The sequence below is a fragment of the Apostichopus japonicus genome, chromosome 3, assembly GCF_037975245.1.
Source record: "Apostichopus japonicus isolate 1M-3 chromosome 3, ASM3797524v1, whole genome shotgun sequence".
NCBI lineage: Eukaryota > Metazoa > Echinodermata > Holothuroidea > Aspidochirotida > Stichopodidae > Apostichopus > Apostichopus japonicus.
In genome coordinates this window covers 7,251,225-7,275,087 of record NC_092563.1, presented here as the reverse complement: position 1 = coordinate 7,275,087, position 23,863 = coordinate 7,251,225, and the positions used below count along the sequence as shown (strand labels likewise).

At 37.4% G+C, this 23,863-nt stretch overlaps 1 protein-coding gene across 12 annotated transcripts in view; it reads right to left on the bottom strand.

Annotated features, from left to right (window-relative positions):
- LOC139961728 (protein CBFA2T1-like) overlaps positions 1–23,863 on the bottom strand; it is a 157,862-nt gene that overhangs the window by 131,875 nt on the left and 2,124 nt on the right. For all 12 annotated transcript variants that reach the window (XM_071961166.1, XM_071961234.1, XM_071961250.1 and 9 more), the window contains exon 2: positions 21,000–21,058. The gene's annotated coding sequence lies outside the window, so the exon portion shown is untranslated. The remainder of the gene's footprint in view (positions 1–20,999; positions 21,059–23,863) is intronic.

The following is a 23,863-nucleotide window of genomic DNA, read 5'->3' as shown; positions in this document are numbered from 1 at the left end:
AGGAAAAAAAAAAACTATCTAGTACTACTACAGGAAGTAATCTCTGCATTTTAAAAGTGGCTGAGAAAAGACTGTGCACTTAAACACGATGACGACGCACGGAGAGAAGTGGCTTTTTTCTCGAGAGCTAGTGTGTTTTAATATATTACAGTATGTCGATGTTTATAATAAATAAAAGTGCAAAAGCTTGCCATCTTTGATACATTATCCACACTGCATCATGGGATAAAATTATCAATAATTGTGCCATGATTAAGTGTGGGCTAAATATATGACCAACATAAATCAACGGAATTTGTTAATAAGTGCAATGAGTGTGGTGCCACCAAATCTGATGTAAAATTGCACTAGGGGGGTTGAGCTGCTCTGATGTGGTGGAACAGGAAGAATGGGTATATTGTGGTTGGAGAAGTGGGAGGTGCGGGTGGGAGGGGGGGAGGGAGGGAAGAAATAAATATATTAAAAGCATGTAAATTAATCATGTGATCTGATATATGTAGGCCTATTTACATGTAGAAAGAAAACAGCTGGGTATTCAACAAATATTATTCATATCAGTTCAAAAGTTTATAATCATCTTCTCAGATTTACACCTGTTTCTACAAAGATTTAGATCATATTAATACTAAAGTCCTTGCCCCAATTGCATCCAGTTTATTAATATGTTATTAATAGGGACTAAGCGTTATAAAGATCTGCCCAGTGGGCCTAACTCTGTCTATCATGTACCATGTACTGTCATGTAGGTAGCCTACAGTACCACCACATCAGCATAACAAATTGGCTGTACATAGCTTCCCAAAATGTTTTGTTCTTTCAGAAAGAATGACCAGCTTACAAACTGTAAACAAAACAATAAGACAATGGCTGTCAAAAGTTAAACTTTTTACAAAATAGAACCGTGATCTGGCTGCAAAGTTTAAGAGCCCTAATAATGACAGATATTATTGAGATGTACTCCCTCAACCCCCCTTCCCCCCTCCCCATCATCCTCCCCATTCTTATACTATCTGATTTCCTGAGTTTGTCAGCTAAGGTAACTATGTTCCCTTTTATTAGCTGGGAGGTGGAGATTATTTTCTAATAGCTGAAACAATAATAAGATTCATGACATGACAAGACAAGAATAAAAAAAATTGTTTGATAGCTGTACATCAAAACTTCAATGAACTACTACTCGGCTTAAAAGGCATTAAAGATTCTCCCCAAACCGTGTGCCGCGCTCTGAAAAAGTTAACATTCTGTTGCTTGCAAGTGAAGTTTTTCTCAAGATTGTCGCTACAAAATGCAGACAGTAATGAAACGTAATACCTTGTTATCTTTAGCTGGACCTGAGATGTCCATCGCTGTATTGTTTGCACACTGTGCTGTGAGTATTGACTGCAGCTGTATGTACTGACTGTACACTAGTGTCTAATTACCGAAGGTAGCAAGCTGTGTACGTATTTTCTGGGATCGATAGTGGTGCACGTCTAACACTTCTGTTACACCTCATTCGAAACTAGGTCAGATTACCGGCATTAGAAGTTTCTTTTTGCGCGAGTCTTCACACCCTTTAATACTGAACATTACTGTGAAAGACATATACTGTACCACCTACCACAGAAAACATCTTGTCAATGATTTGAAAGAATTCTGGTGAGTTTAGAATAATAACTATGCAACTTTGGGGTCATTATGCATTCTAACCATGCATGCAAGCAGGCAAGCTGCTTCATATAGACAGACAGACAGGTGCACTACAGATCTGTCTATAGTTATATTGTTGCTCATAATGAAATAGTACTTCTGGAGGGCAACAAAATGTCTCCCTATTCCTCGTTGAGGTATTATAGATCTCTGTTCAGTCTCTTATGTACAGCTCTGTGAACTATAGCTCTGTTTAGACGTGTACTTTCACTGTCATCATGGTATTTCAATTACATTGTTCTGGTTCACTACTAATCACTAAACATGAACAATGATAATTAGACCATATGTCCAAACATACTTCTGCTCATGTGAGACAAAAACATCCCGTTCCGTTGATAATTAAAGGGAGCCGTGTGATATCAATTAATATCAATTACCTCGAGAATCTTTGTTTAGAACTCACTATGCTTACGTGTAGTATGTGTAGAGCTGCAAATACAATAGAAGGCTACAAATTGCTACTATTTGTACACAGCAGGGAATTTGTCGGTCTTTTTTTCGTTGAACTGATATATAAATCAATACAACATGTACTGTAGTTTAGCCATTCATGTATGAAAATTCATTAATTATTCCAATACCTACATACAGGGCTCAAATTTAATGTTCGTCCTAGACCAAAAATCACATCGGACAACCAAAAACCCTGCTATAGGTTGTCAGATGGACGACTAGCTTATTTGCTGTAAGTGTTCAACACTTCCAACAAAACTCAGAAAAATCCTATTATTTAAAGGCAGAATGTGCATACTGTACATATATGCACTAATGGTTACGTAAAGTATCCTATACTTTGTATGCTAAGTCAGACCCTGGTGGCTGCTACCACGCTTGCATTCTACCTCACGGCCGCACGCACGTATGACAAGCTAGCTGGAGTACAACGTGTATGCAGTACTGTGCATGTGGGCACGTGCATGCTTGTTTATGTTGCTGCAATGTATGCATATGTGCTTTATACCCTGGGCTTACACTGTTTCTGGAAATGATCGGAAACCATTACCGGAATCTTTTTTCACTACCAGAGAATTCCCGCAGCCCAACATGATTAATCATGAACAGTGTCATACACCACATAAAGTGTCTATAACTCTACACTTACAGTTCTGTCCAAGATTTTCAATCTCCGTAAGACTAGTCACTAAGAGTAAGCCTCAGGCCGATAGACTAGGCCTGCGTAGCCTAACGTTACGGTCAGTGGCGGAGCTAGGGGTATTGGTCAAGGGGGGCGAGAATGGTCTGTAGGGGCGCTTTCGACACTATCTAAGTGGAGTGCCACCACAGGACGGTGGGGCGGACAGAAATTTTTTGAGTAAAGATACTCCCTAGATCGCCGGAAATGACCCTTTTCTGGCCTTGCTAATTTGCAGATAAACGAAGAATAAATAGGTGTCATCGTCAACAAAATGTGACAAATGTCAATAGGTAGACAGAGCGTAATAAAAGTCAATAATCGCGAATAAGTAACAAGTGGTAAAAGCTGAAAAGGGCGCCAGCAGTCCATTTGAATCCGTCAGGGGGGGCATCCGCCCCCCTGACTGTATGGACGCTCCGCCACTGGTTATGGTACTCACCTACAAGGCTGAATCAATACATTATAGAATTAGTTACGTACGGCTTTCGCGCAAGGTGTGCCATTTCAAAAATCCAAGTGTTGGAAAATCGCAAGACGTACATAACTAACATAACAGTCCCTGGCATATATTCAGTAACTTTAGTGCCCACAATGTGTGCAATGTTCTGCGTCAGGCAACTCCAGTTAGCATTTTTTGGTGCTTTCATTGGACAACCAAAAAATCCTTCGGACAACCAAATACGAATGCATTAAGGTTGTCCCCCAAAGGACAACCTTAAAATTTTCTTAAAAATGAGCCCTGATATACATAATGTCTACTAACAGTGTTGCACCGAATATCACTGTATATTCGATGCAAAGATTCAAACTTGATAATTTTGCAATCTTTAGGGATGTGACGTCCACTCAGCCCCATTAATTCACAAAAGCTTGTCCATCATCGAGTTGATGTTTTTATTTGTCCCAGACTGCTATGATTAATGTTACTTGCATGGCCATGCTGCATGTCAAAGTTACACTCAAGTCATCAGGTCAAGTGCATTCATTCACACCATAGGCGTAGGAGCCTAATTCGATTTGGGGGGGGGGGGGGCTGTAACGACTTGCCCGAGAAATATAACCAAAATTCGTTCAACATATTAATGTGCATATCATATCTATAGGCATTCCTCGGTTATTATATCACCTGCCAATAACATACAATCATTTTCTGTGTTATTACCCTTCCACATTGGTTATAATTATTGGGGAAGTCGTTACAATAATAATGATAATCATAATATCAGTGTCACCATTGAAAAACACATTGCAATTATTCTTCTTCCAGTAGGTGCCCGAAAAATTCTCAGTATATTGCTCGAATTTTCACCCCAACAATTTGAAAAACACACTGCAAATTATTCTTCTTTCAGAAGGAGCCCGAAAAATTCTCAGCACATTGCCCTAATTTTCACAATAAATTGTGGATGGGGGGCTGCAGCCCCCCAGCCCCCCCCCCCCGCCTCCTACGCCTATGATTCACACTGATGTATCTGCAGTTGAAGTTGTATACAGCCAATTGTAGTATGGTAATCATGATGTTTTTGGTTGGATTTGTACATTCTTTCATCTTGTTTCGGTGACTTGAGTTTGAAGACAAAATAAAGTATCCCCCAAGAAAGTAAATAGCATTTTCCTGGTCCTAAATTTATGCCTGTATGCTGTGGTTAGTGTGTTTACTTCGTAACCCAATTAGCCTGTACATGATATTACGAGCCACCGACACTAGCTATATATAGTACACTAGCGAGGGCAAATTTTAGGTCAAATTTTGGGAGGGAAAAGTTTATTACCCAAAAGTGACTTTCAATCCTATGTGATGACAATGCCATGGAGAAAGGGTGCTCCTTTAATTTTAAGAAAGCAAATTGGATTACATTGTTGACTAAACTCATCTATACTGATAAAATAATTTCAGAAAGTTTGTAGCTTGAGGTAAGATCCCCTGGGAATTCCTTGCATTCTGCCAGCTAGGTGTATTGCACTTCTGAACGACTCCAAAGGCAGGACAACTGGATACTATATTTTCATACATATATATATATAGTCAAACATTTCATGACTGGGACAAATTTGTGTGAATGTGTAGAATGCAAGAGCTGAAAGAAGATGCATTACTCCCTATGGCGTCACTCATCTGCAGGCACGGGCATGACGTATGTATAAACTGCCCGTCCTTACCTTAATCTCTTCTTCTCCGGTCCGTAGTAGCTAATAATAACCAAACAGGTGACATAGTTGACATGATATACTCTTTGGGGGCTGTAGTCAAATAATGTCTCCGCATTCTTTTCACAATTAAAATATCCTAACGGGCCAAAAAAAAAAATTAAAAAACATAATAAAAGTTTGAGGTGTCAAAGAGGAGGACAAGACAAGATTTCAAACAGTTGCGAAAACAAAACCCAGGTTGGGATGTTCCACGGCTTATAAACAGAAGGCTCGGGCAGATGGAGATAATTCTCTTGTCGAGTTTCGTAGTAACCTCGTGAGGATCTATTCATCTAACTACATTCCAAGAACAGCTGCCTAATTGTTGACATACCATCGTCATTAACGAACCAGTGTCTTCATTCACCTATACCTTCCTTGCTCTCATTTGACAAAGACGGTCAGATATTTAGAGTCAGCGATTGACGTACCTGGGAGTCGTGCTTGTAGGGACGAGGGGACGATACGTGTGCAGAGTCAAAAAGGGGTGAATGAAATCCTCTTTTGGAAAAGAAGAATTAATCCTGACAAGAAAAGCGACTCTATTCCAACCAGTAATCTACTCTCCAAAATATGTCACATACTAGTAGTCTCTGGTCAAAGTAAAGTACAAGTGAAATTTCGTCTTTTTTCCCCCATCTTTCTTGGCAGGATAAATTGGAGTCAAACAGAGCATTTAAATTACTAGGAAACTTGGGGTATCACACACCTGTCAGGAAAGTTTAGTAAAATAAAACAACAACAGAGTTGGTTTATTTCAAAGAGAGCTAAACCAATCATTGAAGTTTGCAAAGCAAGCTATCACTTTCAAATCTAAAGAAGGCCAAATTTCGCTTCCATTTACCAGCTACAGCACTTGATGTAAACCAGTCCCCAGATGGTAGCAGTACGACAGTATAGGCAGATGATCTAACATTTGAATTTTAAGCAGCCGTTAATATCTGTTCAATGAGGTCTAGTAACCTATCAAATAGTTAACCAAAAAATAAAGCTAGGATTGCAGACTGTAATGCGAGACTGAACAGCCCAATATAACTTACATTAATTATTATTATCATAGTTTTAATTAAGTTACAACTGAAGGGATATTCCGGTGGGCTGAATGTCATCGTTTAAACAGACCGCAGGAAATTTCTCGGCAGATCTTTTACACAAGTCTACAGTGGCTCAAAACCACATGCCAATGGCATTTTGCATTGTGGAGACACAGACGTTTAAAATTTGGTAAGACAGTTATGAATATTTTATAGCGGAGTTTAAATGTCGTCGTAATAATTGACCCGCAACCAAGGGTGTAGGAACTGGGGGTGCTGGGGGGGCGCTAGCCCCCCCAGTGAAAAATGTGGAGGGGCGGAAGTATCATTCCGCCCCCCCGCTTCGCAAGTCAGAAAACCCCTTTTTCATTTCCAAATGAGAAAAAAAAATCTCATTTCGAGCACCAAATTGCATCTAAGGCCAGGTGAAAATACAAAATTAAGTTTACAAAATGGAGTGGGTATTGAAGTGTGCTATATTGCACCAAATTGCATCTGAGGCCACCTGGAAATGCAAAAATTTCCAAAGGGGAGGGGGACACCCCCTCCCCTTAGACCCCTCCCCCAGGCCGGCCATCAGTCTTCAGCCCCCCACTCAAAAGAACCTTCCTACGCCACTGCCCGCAACAGTCAGTTGCTTTTCCTTGTGATTAATTACAAATTATTTCTCCATTGAAGAATACAACATTCTTACAATTTAGGAAGTTGAATTGACAAATTTCTATATGAAGAGAACACAAACTGACAAGTAGGTGGAGACCACTCTATAAATGCATCGCATTGCAAGGACAAATCAACAGCAAATATTGGGATAATCCGAAGGTACTATTTGCAGCACTGTATAAGCAATAACGTACAAAAACTGAAATTTGCTACAGAAATATGTGTGTATAGTTCAGAGATTCCTGCAGCCTGTCCCTTAAAATCATTGCAGAAAAAACTAGTTATATTTTGTTGCTAACAGTTGATATGCTAATACAGAACTCTATAGCTTCAAATGCATTGTTTCGACAATCAGTCGCAACACATCATGTCAGGTTTTGTAGGGACTACTCTATTGTTGTGTTAAACAGGGTAAAGGAGGGGGGGAGGAGGTATACTATATTTGCTTTAACAATTAAACCTGTTGCAACACTTATAGTCACTATTCACTTATAGTCACTACTCACTTATATTGTCAATATTCACTTATAAATGGTCACTATTCACTTATAGTCACTACTCACTTATAGTCAGTACTCACTTATATAGTCACTATTCACTTATAGCCACTATTCACTTATAGTCACTATTCACTTATAGTCACTATTCTCTTATAGTCACTATTCACTTATAGGCACTACTCACTTATATAGTCACTATTAACTTCGAGGGCACTATTCACTTTAATATAGTAACTACTCACTTAGTCACTATTCTCTTATAGTCACTATTCACTTATATAGGCACTACTCACTTAAAGTCACTATTCACTTATAGTCACTATTCACTTATAGTCACTATTCACTTATATAGTCAATATTCACTTATATTGTCACTATTAACTTCGAGGGCACTATTCACTTATATAGTCACTATTCACTTATAGCCACTATTCACTTATATAGTCACTATTCACTTATAGTCACTATTCACTAAACTAATGAAATAGGAGTTACAAAAGAAATATATTGATTATTTCTGAAATCACAATATTTCATTTCATTCGGTAACTTCCTCTACAACTTGAAAGAGGTTGAGAACATTAAATTTGGTCCGATCAAATGAGCCACCATCAGTTCAAAGAAAGAAGGGGGGAAAAAATCTAAACCCACCGCATTTGAACTTAGAGCAAGTACCTGCTGTGTGCAGCTGTTGCTATCTTATCCCTGGATTAAATAAAAGAGCTTGAAGGCAAACTGTCATTTTATTTTACTAGCCACCCCAGCCTCTTAACAAACTGATGATCTCTATCATGCCGCGTTCATTTACTGGTTTTCCGATCTTCTCCTACCGATGAACTTCAGCCTGCTGGGCGAGGAGTTTACACACCTGGACCCCCGACGTAATTTACTAAGCACTGCCAGTGGTGGAACACTGATCACATTATCAGAGGTCTGTCTGTTTGGTGCAGGATACCAAGAAGTTCCTCTGTTTATCTCTCTGGCCGCTCGGCAAAAACACGACACTGCTTTACGATTGTTGCTACTCAACCAGGCGAGTGAGTTATGGCTCTCTAATTAAACTAAATGAAAATAACCCAGTTTAATGGAAATGATCCCTGGTGACTCTTTTAATGATATTTACATGTATTCGCCATCTGGCGCGCAAACCTGCTAAAGGTATTGCACCACGTCTGCAAAAACACCCCACGAGCCCTACCTGATACCAATCTCTATCCAAAAAAAAACAAATGTGACTTGATAAAACATATTTGCAACATGACAATAATGAACATTGCAAGAGTCATAATTTGATTAATGCAAATCACTGAAGCTGCTAGTATGTGGTCCTTGATGGTTAAGGATCACAACTGACTATATGTCTTGCAGAACCAGACATATTATTTTCTTGTTCTGCTGATATACTTCATAGTTGTTAATTAACTTGTTGGTGGTCATCTATTTATGAGTAAAAAGAACTAAGTTTTCTATGATTTTGTCAAATAAAATAATGTGTTTTGATATGTTCCTCTCTTGGGAGTTTATTCTTTGTTCTTACCGTTATCAATTAGAGGTCTCAATATCAAAATGATTTCATTCGAAGAGAACATAACCATGTGAGATTATGTATGTGGAATGCAAAAAGAGAAAAATATTAACCTTAAAATAGATTCTAGTGAGCATGCATAGAGGAGCTGTATCGTGTAACGGACACATTGAGAGAAAAGAGGTATGTCCAGAGGAGCTCGGTTTATTGGCCTCACTCCCTTCAACCAAAACATGGTGAGATGAAAATGCCAAAAGAAACTGGGATTATAATAAATTTATAGCTCTATGTACTGTAAGTATGTTATAATACACATCATCTCTTCCACAAGCACTATAGTCCACTCAAAAACAATGTTATTGCATTATCTCCCACTTTTATTCACACTCCACCCACTCCCCTAATATGCCCTGTTAGATACGTAGCTCACATGGTACCATCATTACCATGTAAGAACATGAATTCACATTTCCATGTCATGTGAACATCAACAAGTTATTTCCCAAAATAGCATTATCCTGGTACTTTTATGTCATTCTTGCAGGAAAAGTAATCATGTGCAGGCCACTCGCAAACTCACGCAAAACAGATTACACAGATTAAGGCTCCGTATTATTTGCCATATGCTCTAAGCTGAAATGCAAAATACTTCAGACATACTGAAGATCAATATCTTATTCAACAGGGTCAATATTTGCTGGAGGGGAGGGCAGTGGAGGCCAGCAAAATGCAATCCCCCTCCCCTCCCCTCCTTCCACACACACACACATGCAAGTTTGACAAGTCAAATTTACTTGTAAGTTTTTGTTTTGATTTATACTGGGGGGAAATCCTTTTACAAGATTAAGGGGTCAGTCAAATTTACTTAAATATTCACAACTTAAGGTTCACTTGAATAAGAATCTAGGAAAAGGTGTGAGCAGTTTACAACCTGTCTGAGTAATACCATACAGGCTTGGTAAACTTGTTCTATATTGGTAAATTTACATATATCCATTCAGTTCCGAGAGCGTGAAAAAGTATGGTTAAATTAGGGCTCCATCCAGTTACGTAAGTGTGGTACATTAGGGTTAAATTAGGGCTCCATCCAGTTATGAGTGTGGTACAGTAGGGTTATAAAATTAGGGTTCCATCCAGTTACAAGAGTGTGATACAGTATGGTTAAATTAGGGCTCCATCCAGTTACGTAAGTGTGGTATAGTGTGGTTAAATTAGGGCTCCATCCAGTTATGAAAGTGTGATACAGTATGGTTAAATTAGGTCTTCATCCAGCTTACAAGAGTGTGATACAGTAGGGTGAAATTAGGGCTCCATTCAGTTACGTAAGTGTGGTACAGTGTGGTTAAATTAGGGCTCCATCCAGTTATGAAAGTGTGGTACAGTAGGGTTAAATTAGGGCTCCATCCAGTTACGTACGTATGGTACAGTAGGGTTAAATTGGGACTCCATCCAGTTATGAGTGTGGTACAGTAGGGTTATAAAATTAGGGCTCCATCCAGTTACAAGAGTGTGATACAGTAGGGTGAAATTAGGGCTCCACCCAGTTACATAAGTGTGGTACAATGTGGTTAAATTAGGGCTCCATCCAGTTATGAAAGTGTGGTACAGTAGGGTTAAATTAGGGCTCCATCCAGTTATGAGAGTGTGATACAGTATGGTTAAATTAGGGCTCCATCCAGTTATGAGAGTGTGATACAGTATGGTTAAATTAGGGCTCCATCCAGTTTTGAGAGTGTGGTACAGTACATAATTTGTGCTCCATCCAGTTACATAAGTGTGGTACAGTGTGGTTAAATTAGGGCTCCATCCAGTTATGAGAGTGTGTTACAGTAGGGTTAAATTCTTGTAACCTTGGATAAAGATTTTCAAAGCCTTAATGAAGTAAAATATTTAAAAAGGAAGCACCAACAGAACAATGGGATTTAATAGTCCAGATTTTCCCAAACTCTAACACAAATTTTGTTCTGATTGGACTTCCAGAGTTAACTTTAGCAAAAAAGTTGACATTCATTTATCCACATAAACATGTGTCTTAAAAATGTCAACCTGCTGTTGTGGTGAAGTCTACAACTGTATATCAGACATATTTCTGAAGGGAAAATCAGGCAATAATGTCCTCATTCTATGACCCCGGACAAACAAATAAATGTCACATCTCTCTTGCTGTTAACCATACACACACACACAGATTACAATAAGCAGCTGGAGATTTTCTGTTATGTAAGCCTAGTGTTTTTAAAGCTGACACACTTAACACTCACACAGGCAGAACTCTTGTTTCAAAGCTCCCATATGTTTCTGATGAGTGGGTCTGGACCACCCCCAACCCTATCAAAACTACAATTCATTCTCAAGTATGGTTACGATTAGAGTTTGATGCAAACCAGGTTTCAGGTTATTTAAAGTGAGAATAATAAAATGCAAGTGTCTCGGGTTTTTTGATAACTTCAAATATCATCCATAAATCAATCAGATTATTTATTTTGACAGTGCCACTATCAGTTTAGAGGAAGGACTCCTTCGAGTGGTGGTAATAACAGACAGATTGTTTTAACTGTTGTACTTTCTTAGAATCTTGAGCTTGAAACCAGCAATATCCAGTAACTAGCAACCAGAAAGTCAACAACAGGCCTAATATACCTTGCCACATTAAAGAGCTCATTTATCAGCAATATTTAGCAATCTTTTCTTTTCAAACTGAGATTTAGACTTGAAAAAGAACATAAATATGAAGTGGATATGCTTGTGAATGAAAACCACTCAAACAAGCACTGATCTTAAAGGCATTGAAGACTCCCCCAAAACCGCCGTGCCAGGTGAAAAATGTCTGATTTATGACTAGCTGTTTGTATTACTTGACCAGGGCAGACAGATCTACAAACCACACACATGTCACCTAAATAGACCAGCTGTTATCATAAAATGGCTATTTTTAACTCTAAGGGGAGGGGGAGCATTTTTAGGGTCAAAGGTTACAGTGTGATTGGTGCTAATTGTTCAAGTCATGTGACAGTAGCAGAACAGTAGGTATTATGAGGTATGAATATTGCAATATACATCATCCTTCCTGGATCTCTTGATTGGACACTATCTGGGAGCATTGCATACTAAAAGTATCTTTCATAGTTTTCATAGAAAACTAGGAAGGGAGGGTTCAAAGATAAGATTGGAGCCATCACCATTAAAGTACATCAAGAGTTGACTTTTGGCTAGGAATTGTGTCTCAGAACTCCTGCTAGTACTTACTCAAATTTATCAAAATGGTTGAATCCCCCAGAAACAAATTAAAATACTTGTTACTGTATATATAAGGTGTAAAGTTTAATAGGATAGGAGGGTTAAAAGGCTTCCCAAGTATACGGTAGTGTGTTTCAGAATCTGGGATCACTAATACTACAGGCTAATTAATTACTACTGGTCAATTAAACTTAGGTAGCCATTGCATGTGGCTTACAACTAATCTAATTAGCCAGCTAGTACTGTATTTGGAGAAAAAAGTTCCAAAAAACTCTTAAAGAACTCAAAACGTTTGTGTCTCATTTTATGTTTTTTAGCCAATGTTACATTTAAAAAGGAGAAATGTTGTAGAAGTGTTGTGGAAGTGTTATAGAAGTGTTACAGAAAAGTGTTGTAGAAGTATTACAGAAAAGTGACATAGAAGTGTTGGAGAAGTGTTGTAGAAGTGTTAACGTAACTTGCAAACGTTCAATGAGCTAATTAAGAGACTGGTAAAGGGAAGCTGAAGAAATCATCTATTGATGATACCAAAAATTTGTAAGGCAACTTTTAACCTACAGTATGTGAACTTGTGAATGCAAAGATTGTCTTAAATACCCCAAAACTTACTGGTTTAGGTATTTACTGATGACGATACTTGCAGACCTGTCTCCTATACATACCCACTCCGATCTACAGACTAATAAATCTCTTACACTGCGGCCTCAATGACCATCTCTGAAGGTCACTACCCTCTTCCTTCCAAATATCTGTTGTAATCACAGGAAGATTCAGTGGGATGAAAATCCAATGCTAAAAGCAAATGGTAGAATTCTGACTGGCATATTCAGAAGGAAAAGTGTAGTGATCTTAGAAAGGGTCATTGGGAGGGGGGGGGGGGAGGGGCGAGTAAAGAGGAATGTTACAAGCTTGTAGATCAGAGATCATATGAATGTTCAGCACACTGAGTAAGAGAGGAATGAAGAAAATTTACAAAACACTATGCAAATACATATTCAAAAACTTTCAAAGGTGTGTGACAAATTTGAGATTGTGGCGACTTTAGAATACCCAGCAGTTCCATATCCCTATCCAATCGTCCTTTCAATTGTTGATCTGCACGCTAAATAGCAAAGAAAATCGACATGTTACTTTTCAATCTTATTGCTTACAGCTTACAAACCAAACTTTTTAAACATGTTGTGGGAATATGTTTCATACACATGTATATAAGGCAGGCACAACGTTTTTAATTTGATCCAAGTCAATGATTTCTTCCATTCATAGAGTTGAGATAGGTACAGGCTACAAGTTGTATACAGTACAGCTTTCCTAAATTGCATTTTACTGTACGTTGCAATGGGTACCAAGATAATCTCATTTTCTCATTTTTCCAGGGACAAATTTCTCTGTTTGTTTTAGGTTTGAGGGACACTTATAAGTAGCAAACCACATCTCCACGTGAAACAAAAGCACGTAAAGCAGAGAAACAGACACAAAAGTTTAACGACTGTTTGAATTGTTATCCTTGCAAGATTACAATCTCTTTGAAACGATCATCGTTGCTTTATCTTTGAAAAGCATGAAAGACTTTAACGTACAATCCACATGGCCAAATGTGTTTTCTTAGTGCAGTATTAATAGTTCCACCATGTAGCTGTTATGTTTAAATTATGCCTTCTATAACACCATCTCGACATCTGTGTACCGACCGATTACTTTAACAAATGCGTACAATCTTTCCCAAGACCAACATTTGGACTTTTGGCGAAGAGACTAAACACTGCACACCAACAGAAGAATCAGAGAGCACAATTTTCTACAAGTACTAGACTTTGTCTTTAAAAAAATAAAAAAAGTTAAAAAACTGATTAAGCCCTCAATGCTATTTACCCTGAGTCACATCTACAGAAGGTCTTTGCCCCTTGAATTCTAACCAAGTCCAGATGGGGATGTTTGCGATAGTCATACTCAACCTTCTTCATCAGGATCAAGGCACATACCATGTGGTTTCTCAACCTCTGCTCTGCTCTCAGTCAAATCAGGGTCTTACATTTGATTCCTAAAATCCCATTCATGTAGCAGGGTTGGCAATTTTTTTTATTTTTTTTATTTGTTTGATTTAAATCAGATTTTTTATTCAAATAATTTTTTGAATTCCATTTAAATTGGTCTACACTGCAACAAAGTGATATTGTGGTTTGTAGGATACATGATATGGAGAGTGACATCTTTCGGAAAATTACGGAGAAGAATAGAAAAAATGATCAGATTACCAATGGATAAGAATTTGCATTTCTCAGCAACGACCCCAGCCCAAGATGAGGGTTATATATAACAAATCAAATGTCAGACACATTGAATATTAATGAACCTCAAGTTACCATGGCCAGATAATTAGCTAAAGCTTAACCAGTTTTTATTACAGTTTAGTTAACAAAATATTTCCAATGCCGTTTCTTATGTTGAACGGTTTGTAGAATCATCAGGCATTGCAATAATAATAATGCATATACCCTTAGTACTACAAAATGAGGCCTAGAAGGTGTAGCTGATGAATAACATTCATTCAAGTCTGCTCAACCATTCTCGTTTTCAAATCAACAGGTCACTGAAACATTGACGGAAACAATGTGTATCTCATTATCGACAGACGTGTCATTTCTTTTGTTACGGCGACAACTCGTTGGCGAGTAAATCTAGGTCAATGGTTTCAATCAAACCAACATCGGTATAATCGGTATTAAGACATTCTCTAGAAATCCGCAGTCAAATCTAAAAATACCGTGAACTGTTTGACAATGATCGTCACTATAAGGAGCACTGCACTTTTCAAACTTGTGCCAAAACTTTAAAGCATTCACATGAGGGAAGAAATATCGCTTCGCAAAATGCGATGCAAAATGATCAAAATCGCTATTGGTACGGGTGTAAAGATGCATAGCAGTATTTGTTAAAGGCATTGAAGACTCGCCCCAAACCGTTTTGTGACGTTTTGTTTGTGTCGCTACAAAATGCAGACAGTAATGAAACGTGATACCTCAATTGTTATCTTTAGCTGGACCTGAGAAGTCCATCGCTCTATCGTTTGTATACTGTGCCGGGGTATTGACCGCAGCTGTATGTACTGACTATACACTAGTGTCAATTACCGACGGTAGCAAGCTTTGTGTGTATTTTCTGGGATCGATGGTGGTGTTTAACACTTCTGTTACACCTCATTCGAAACTAGGTCAAATTACCGGCATTAGACGTTCCTTTTTGCGGGAGTCTTCACACCGTTTAAGTAAACAGGAGCCGTAGTATTTTATTAGAGAAAAAAAAATCTGCTACACAAAAGTCCATTACTCAATTACTCATTACTCAAAATGCTATTAAGTGTGTAATTTGTTATAACACTAACTACAACAGCTGTAGTTAGAACAAGTCAACAGTTAGAATCAACAATGTATTCAATAACAGTACTGTCTTGCATCACATCAACATACCAGGACTCCCTGTTGAGTTTTGAATAGGGTTAATAGGGTTAGGGTTATATCCAGGTTAATTGAGCATTTTCTGTTCTTTTTCCTTTTTCTTGATTTTTGTTTTTGCATTAAAAGTTTACTGTTTTGCCAGCAAACTAAATTGTCCTGATTTTCTTGCAAGGTCTTTTGGCGCATTCAAACATACCACTGTTAATTAGGACAGGCAAACTAAGTAAAAGACTTCCACGTGTGTACGTACAGCAGAAGTACCCAATGTTACTGTTACTGTACATAAGCTTACTGTATACTGTTTCAAAAGCATGACGTAATCGGTTTTCAACACATAAACATGACTGATGGCCCTCTAGGTGGGTAACATACTGTACTTGCAACAACTAAGATAACACTAATGTTAATGTAGCTATATTGTGATGTAAGTATTGCAAAGATAGGTATAACATCATGAGATGTTTTGGCAAAACTAGTATTAGTATACTCATAGGATATTCAACTTTTCAACCAAAAAAATATGTTAACCCTAACTACGCAGCATTATGCGCACTTAAGTTCTTGTCCATTGAAGGGCACTGTTGATTGAGAAAGATTGGTCCGTTAGGCTTGTGACCGAATTGCACTCTCTGCAATTATTTCATTTTACCCTGTCTGACTTCTCTATCTAGTGCTCCTTTGTTAATCACACTACAATAGCTTTATTAGCACAACGTGATGCAGCTATGATGCGATATGGTCTGAAAATATTACACTGTAATGGCCAGGACGAATTATCTGAAAAAGAAGCCAAGCGAAGATCGAAAAAAGGCCTTTGCAATATTTTGAACTGTAATTCAGGCTAAGTGAATCTGTAACATCCCAAATTCACAATGTTAAACATTCCTGGAGTTACACATTCAAAATTGACTTTGTCCAATTTGTACATCAAACAACTCCCATCCCCCGCCCAGTTGTATTCCCCTAAAACCCCCTCTGCCCCCTACCATCCCTCCCCCCCCCCACGTTCTATTTAATTTGTTTTATTGCTTTTAAAATGCTCTCGTGAAATATATCTGTCTTCTGTTTCTGTTTTTTAGGTAATAATTCAGTTTGATAAAGAAAATCAATCCAAAAACTCAAGTAACTTCCTGAGATTCTATCCTTACCACCACGTTACAATTTTTAGCTACTTGGGCTACTGCACCCTTGAATGAAAATAGAACTGCCTGTTTCCACCAATCCACTGAACAGAAAACAACCTCAAATTTGACTATGAATTCCCAACTGAGACTCACAAAAACTAATTTGATTTTCAATTCTACTTGTTCAGCCAAAATTGGGGCCTGGCTTTTTTACAGTTTATACACACATAGTAGTATACTCTGTTAAACCACTTTGTTAAACCAAAAAACATCAGGCAGAAAATATGACAGGTTTTCATTCATGTTACAGGTTCCTTATTTGACATGAACAAGACCAGCCTCCTCTAATATCTCTTTAGTTAAAAGAGAGACCGAGCGGTTAAATGAATCATCCAAATCTTCTGTTGCTATGTTTAAAAGAAACAGGTGCATGACCCAAGATAAATATGTCCCTCCAGAGGAAAGCTAAGCTTGGAAGGGAAGACATTGGGTTCCTTGGATTGCAACTGTCTCAGTAGAATTTCTATCCATCCCTCCTCTCCTTTACTGAGGCCCCCCAATTATGTCAGCTAGGATCTTAAAACAGTTGTTATCATCAATCACAGGAAGACACAAGTCAAGTTCAAGGCAGAACCTTTCCTTATAGTAATGTTAGTGACCTTTCATCACTACCAGAGCTACTAATGACAATAAAACATGTAGCAGAACCCATCATGGTGTTGATGTAGGTCACATTACAACTATGCCACCTCAAATGTCAAAATTGGTTCTTCTTTCTGTCTTAATGTTTATTCACAAATGGATGTTCTTTTTCTCTCGACGATCTGGGTTGCAGCTAAGTTCTCTTATATCATCCACTCAGATAAGGAAGGACTGTCCGATTGTCTCAAGGCAGGACTTTTCCTTATAGTAATTATGTTAGTGACCTTTCATCATGACCAGAGCTACTAATGACAATCCAACATGTAGCAGAACCCATCACATTACTAGAATCATGGTGTCGATGCAGGTCACAATTACTACTATACCACCTCAGATGTCAAAATTGGTTCTTCTTTCTTTTTTTCTTTCTTTTTTTGTCCAATTGTCCTCCAGACAAATTTCTGAAATTTCTCTTTACATTCAGAAAATCATCCTAGAACATCTCTCAGAAACATGCGCTGTATGTTTCCATCATGTCTTTATACTGAGAAATGATCTCATTCTTGATGTTGTTACCATAGAGATGGGTGACACAAAGATTACATGAATAATGGACACATAATTAATTACTCCTTCATACGATGGCAGTGATGATAATACTAGGTTTGTCAATGAATCTATATATTAAATTGTTTGAATTAATCATGGCATAAATAGCCAAGTGCTGTAATACAATATCTCAAATCAGTAGCCGGCCATGATTAACAACAAACAAAACGACAACAATTGTGACAGTTTTCTTTCCTTCTTTCTTTTTTGCTTTCTTCAAATTTTTAACTCCCAAAAAGCAAATTGTCAAAGCCTTTGTACAGTAACTTGAAGCTGATAGAATCTGACAGAGATAATGAGCAGTTTAATCAAAGGCAACCGGGCACTTTCAAAGGAGTCTTTCATCGATAAAAGCTCAGCCGTCTCCCACGATCACGAACATTTACAAGTTCTACTCGCAACTGCTGGAATGAAGTATTCTAAAATTCATTTTCCACATATATATTGCAAGAATTCCTTAACCATATATGTTGACATTTTTATAGACTATGCAAGCTATACCCCAAAGTTTAAAACAGGTTCTAATTACATTTAAATCAAAAACAAAAGTCACCGTGATGATCCAATTTTTATTGGATTCTCTCCCAATAAAGTTCTATTTATAAATCTGTTCTCTCCACAAAATGAGCAATCATCACAGCTTGTATAGCAACATTATACCAGTTTGTTCAAAGTGTGTACCCACCCATCTGCATTCCAACATTTAACCACATAACATCTAATGCCTGTCATGATAGCCTAGTTCACTTTTCAATTTTGATATTTGTTCCTTACAATCTCATATAATTATGATTTGGTACTTTATACATTTTCCACAGGAATTAGACATTTTCCAAAGAAAGAGCAAATTATGATGTTTGTTCATCAAAAAGTCAACTTGAATGTAAAGGTGGAATGGCTTGTCCATTTGATTTGATGAGAGTAGGATTCGTTATGATAAGCAGCACTTTGTGTGTGTTGATAATAGAATCCATTATGCAGTCTTGAGAACGATTTTTAACATACCCTGTGTAGGCTAGGTCTAGAAACATTTCTCCTTTCAAACGTCTAAAGGAGAAAAGCCTCAATTAGTCACACAAACACCATCGAAGTGTAAAAATTAACAATGCTATAGATGTGTCAATTAATGGTTTGAACACTTTTATAAAGCATATGAAGTACCAGACCTTTTCAAGACCGAAAGTCCAACGGTCTTACAGCTTACTATTAAATCTACAAACTAATTATGACCTAATGTTAGAGCTCCCTTATTAATAAACCCAACAGTTGAAACTTCTGCAAAACCATAACCTAATGCCTTTATTTAATTTTTGGTGATGGGGACATTCAAAGAGCCATGAATCCCTAACATGATATGCTGTAGCCGTAACTCTTTACCAGAGTTCAATTTTTAGCATTAACCTTATCTTACAATTGAAACCTTTCTCAAATTCTGAAATGAGGATTTGTTTTCCTTGCTTTTCCAGACTTAACTTCAAAATTCAAGGACTTTCAAGACATTGTGAAGAGGTTTTTTCCTTTCTCTACTTTCCCCAAATTTCTAGTCTTTTACCAGATTGTGTAGGAACCATGACTAGAGTGACTACATTTTCATAGTGATGTAACTCAGTTGCTAACAGACATGAGCAGCATAACTGTACAGATCGGATATGAAATAAGATCACACAAACTTTATGCAGTACTGTGATTAATCAAACAATTGGACAATAAACAATATCCCATCTTTGATTTCAACTCTTTTCAATTCTGCCCCACCCCCCCAACACTCTACCCTCCCTTCCTCCCCTCCTTTCCAATCCCCCACCTTCCCACATTTCCTAACTTGCTCCACACTTTTTTGGCAAGAAGTTAACCACTTCTAATTAGTGTGAAAAGTTTAAGGCAAAACTAACAAGCACTTACTAAAAGAGAGGGCGGTATTTCACATTGCAAATAAACAGCACAACTTTGCTTGTATCAATTGCCTGTATCAATTTACCAAGTCCAATGTTACCTTTGGGGGCAACTTGCAAGCACAGTAAGCATTGCACAGAATGAACCACCCTATCTTTCATGCAAAGATTACAGCATGTCATTATTAACTCAAACAATTAGTTTTCTTCTTGCAAAATTGGATCTCTTTAAAGTGGAAAGACTACTGAGTTTGTGCTAGATACGGAAAATTAATGGTGCCATGAAAGGCCAATTTGTCAGCTATCCGGTGATGGGTAGCGTTTAGCTAGTGAAAACTTCTAGAGATCACATTACTTTGTGATTTAGTGTGTAAGTCAATGGGACTATTAATGGGCGTATGCCCATTAAAAGTTGGTTCCTCTTTGTGTCTTAATGTTTAATCACAGATGGACGTTCTTCTTTTTTTGGGGCAATCTGGGTGGCAGCAAAGTTCTCTTCTATTATCCACTCAGACAAGGAAGGACTGTCCAATTGTCTCAAGGCATCCATGTTTTGCACAGTACTACAGTTTTTCTTTCATTCAAATTTTAACAATCTCAAGAGTGGTATTTAAACTGTTCAGTATTTTCCTGGATAACAAATCCACCAACGTGTTCCGAGTGACTAGAATGGCCAAGTACAAGTACAATTAAACAAATAAAATTTTGTCTCCAACTTTTAGCATGCAAAATTCAAGTAGAAGCTCCATAAAGTAGTTATTAATCTCATTTCCCAGCCATTAAGTTCATTGAGTGACCGTTAATGTACTGTACAGCACATTTAGTAGCAATACTGAGACACATATATATAACAGGTTTGTGGTCAATACCTGGCAAAATAAGCTTGGAATTGAACAACCTAAAGAAATAATTGGAAAAAAAAATGTTGTTCCACCAAAACTTAAATTAATGTGCACAACTGTACAGATAAATTTTGATATAAAAGTCACTTTTATTCCATACAACTTTTCTGTTCCTTTCTGCATTGCTTTTACTCAGAAAAAAACCAGTTTAACACTTAGTTTCATCACAAAACTGAAAGTTGTCCCATCAGTTAATGAAATTACATTGTTATGGAAGTTAAGTATAAAAAATATGATATCAAAATTGATACAAAAACCAACTGTAGGCAATGAATACCCCCCACCCCCCAATTTTTTATTTCTTTGAAGTAATAAACAGTAGTGCAAGCAAATAAGCAAAGTATTGGATATGTATGTTTTAATACCATGAGGATGCACAAAGTAGGACTATAACCTCACCTTCAATACCAAATCTGGAGTAACAGCTCTGATTGGTTCCAATACAGTTCCACATTTTCCTGCCCAGATGAAAGAGAAAATAAGGTTAAGAAAAAGAATCACAACTTCAAAGTAATCTTGCAGATGTTGAAGCAGAAGGTAATGGTTTTCATTCATATTTCCTGGAAAGAATTAGAAGGATATATAAGTAGAAAATCCCTATTTCCAAATGGGACATGTTTGTGTTCTGTGTTCCTGTAAAGCAGTAACAGTTTAACAAGATAAAAATCTGTCCAGTTCAGTTTTACTATAAAAACTTTAATATTTGTGAGAAAAAAGCTGGGAAAATAAATTTCAAATTTAAGTTAATTGCACAACTTTTGAAATACTACCATCCTAATTGTGCACAGGATGAGCAAATTTGGGTTGCTCTTTTTCACTTCATTTCCAATACTATTCATCCTAGTTCAGAATGTAATCCTATAAATTCTCTTCTTTTTTTCTCTCTTTTGCATTTCTTCTTTTGTCTTTGTATGTAAATAACCTAAATAGGTACTCTTGAAATGAATACGTACTTCAAAGGATTAATATAGGTCACCTAGTGCTGATAGTCGACTCTTTCTTTTGTAGTCGATTAATCACACAGCTCTTCTCGCGATTACTATGTTACAGTTATGACGTCATCATTGTCATTTTTACATTGCAGAAATACTGTCAAGACAAATCTTTCTCCATGGTGCACTGTCTTTATTTGTTCTTTTGTGTCTTAACGTGTGGTCTCTAAATCATGTTAATACATTTACTAAACAAAAACTGTGAACAACTTTCAATCTACAAAATTTCCTAAAATCCTTCCTTGTAAATCAAAAACATTCGAATGAATCTACTAGGGCACTACAACTACCATCACTAATGGAAACGAACGTGCAAATAATGAATAGATGTAACACCTTGGAGCGGGGTGATGATTAGTATGCAAGAGTTTTCTGTAGCAGGTCGTTCAATGTTGTAGGTTAGGCTCTAGCCTAGCACAATAGCAGGCACATATTTTGCACAATAAAATTTAACTACACTGCAATCACACTCGATCAGACATCCTATAAATGTGAACTACTGTAGGCCAGTAAAGAAGTAACTGTAAACATGTTACTTTGGCAATTGTAAATGATTAAGAACTTGCGAAATTGCGATTATGGGCAATGATCAAACATTGCTACCACTGAATGTTCCACTGCAGAACAAGCATATAACTGACAAGTAAACCATGAATCTAACCAGAGCAGGCGCTTGCCGATTTTTAAGACAGCACAATGCCAGAGTAGCATCGTGAGAACCTGTACTTTTGCGATATTTGCTGACACTGTTTAGTGTTGTTTTTGATATGTTAGGCCATTTTTCAAGGCAGATTATGTGTAGTGCTAGCTTGTAGTCGAGTAATCGCAACTTAGCTTTTGAGCGCCATTAATCAAACTTTCAAAGTGTAATCGCGACTACTGGCAATAAATCGATTACAAATATCAGCACTATAAGGTCATCAACTGGAAATAATTTATCTAGTATCACATCCCAAAATGATACAACGAATGGGCACATTGTTATAAAGAAGTGAGAAGATGTTTATAGCAGTTTTTGTACACAAGTACCATATAATTTGTAAGGGAACATTCAGAACTTTCAACAGTTTTATACAAACTTTGAGCACTAGATTATTCCTTGACCAATGGAAAATAGTTTGAGAAAGGATGGGTCTTCTCAGGTATAGATGTTTGCTAAATATGTACTTATTGTTAGCCTGTAAATAGTGCATTTACTTTTTTAACTTAATAGTCTATATGATATTTAAAGGTACCAACAATACTATCATACTAGCAAGAGAAATGTTTACATTTTGGAGAGAAATTCTATGCCATTCCCTCACTTTTTGAGGCTGATGGTGTGTATATCATGTTTGTACACCGCATTGAGCTGGTAACTGATAGAGCAAAAGAGGAAGCATCTTTCAACACGGATTATAACTTTTGTTAGACCTATGACTTCTATGCTATTCAGCTATATTGCTAATCTGGTCAAGAGCAGACTTATCATAGGTTACGTTGTTTCCTATGCTAGTGGTTTCCTATGGTCAAACTGTTCAAAATTATGCTGTAAGGAACATGCAGCTTCAATTTACAAAAGCTCATGACACAGGAGCATGTATTCCAAGGATATCAGGGGCCTGTTTCACTAAACTCGACTTACGCACACAGGACTTAGTGCTGTGCGAACTCGACTTACACTAAGATGCGTCTTAGTAAAGTACTGTTTGGATCTCGGTTTCACAAAACTGTTCTCCACTAAGACGCGTCTTAACATGCTAACATTTTATTTTTGTTGACATGAACGAGGCTGTGACCTTTGACCGCGAAAAGTTTTAACAGTTCATTGCACGAACGAACTTTACAGTTGCGAGAATGGGAAAGGTAAATACCAAGTAAAATGCCTTTTATAATCACAATTTTTGGCCAAGACTTATGTACTATTAATAGGTTGACGTCAAGTAGACGGAGAGCCTCTGAAGAAGATCCTGCTGGAACGAAGCATCAGACCAACTTACTTTTACACATTCTATTACACAGGCTCTTCAGTTGATAAGCAGTTTGCTAACAGTTTTGTTTCATTTTTACTTTAGCATTTAAAAAAGAAAATCAAACAAATTGTTTGATACCCATAGTAATCCCAAATTTCTTTTTCAGGCATAAGTTTCAGCAGGTGTTGGGTGAGGGTAGGGATGGGAGGTTTTGAGTGGAGGGTGGGCTTATAGCTGGGAGTTATATGGGTAGGGAAAGGTTGGAAAATTGTGGCAAGGGGCAGGTGGTTTTGAATGTGGAGACATATCTTTATGTATA